The sequence below is a fragment of the Oxyura jamaicensis genome, chromosome 5 (genome assembly GCF_011077185.1).
Source record: "Oxyura jamaicensis isolate SHBP4307 breed ruddy duck chromosome 5, BPBGC_Ojam_1.0, whole genome shotgun sequence".
Classification (NCBI taxonomy): domain Eukaryota; kingdom Metazoa; phylum Chordata; class Aves; order Anseriformes; family Anatidae; genus Oxyura; species Oxyura jamaicensis.
In genome coordinates, this window is record NC_048897.1 from 26005354 (window position 1) to 26006600 (window position 1247).

Genomic DNA, 1247 nt, shown 5'->3' on the forward strand with positions numbered 1-1247 from the left:
AAGAAAAGAAAAGAAAAGAAAAGAAAAGAAAAGAAAAGAAAAGAAAAAAAAGAAAAAAGAAAAAAGTAAAAGGTGCTTGGAGGAAATGTTCACCCCAAATCTGTATGAAATAAGTTTGTGAGTGGAGGGTGGGTGGGTGGTGCAGGGGCTGAGGAATTGTCAAAGCTTTCTCTCTGTTGAATTTCTATGATACATTTCAGACTCAATATCCTTTTTTTCTGATTGGACCTCCAGGTTAAAGAATCAGAGTTGAAGCAGAAAGTTATACGCAACTTAGGAAGCTGCAGGTACCCAATCTTATCTCAGCTAAAGAGAGAATTATCCAGCATCAGAATTTTCATCCATTTTCCATCTTTCCCTACAAACTTTGCCCTACGCATCTCTTTAGATCATTGTGATTATAAAAAGACTACTTGCTACATTCTTAAACTTCTCTCTATATAGAAAAAAATGATGTGATGATAGTCATTCCAAAATGTAGGATGTTTTTGGTATAGATGTCATGTCAAAAACTCTAACAGCTATATAACTGGATGGATGATTTTCCAAGTAGTTTACAGAATGGATTTCACATGCATTCTGGTTTGAAATGGTCTAAAAATACTTCTCACACCTAATTTACTTCATTCTACCCAAAATGGAATCAGATATTACATGCAGGATGTGAAAAACCTAGAGATCTAGACACACTTAACAGCCTCCTAAATACAGCAAATGGATTTAAGGCTTCTTGGTCCTGCTCTATTAAGAATGGAAAGAGAACCCTCAGAGGATATTTGGGCCACCTGACTGGAACGTGTAGTACACATTCAGGACACTTGAAATTATCATTTCTGTAGTAAACAACATTGCAAGAGCATTCAGAAGTAACTTCTGATGTTTGATTCAGGCAGCTCAGAGCTGTTCCTTTGATTCAATTAATTGTAATGTAAAAGGAAAAAAAAAACTCATTACACTGCTGGAAATATGGAGCTAAGCCTTGTACATTCACACACAAGCTCTAGTTAGGACACCAGTCTGTCATCAGTGTAGTGGGGCATTACCAACAAGTATGGTGTTTCTTCTGTCAATATTTGTTCTAGTCTTTAAATAAATAAATTACCTGCATGTATATGTCTCCACAAAGGTTTGCATGTTAAATTTGCTGTTATCAGATCACAGAGGGTGTAAGATAAATTTGACTACATTCACTTGAAAGATCTAATGCTCCCTTCTCTCTCTGGTGATTTACCACAGACATATTGTAG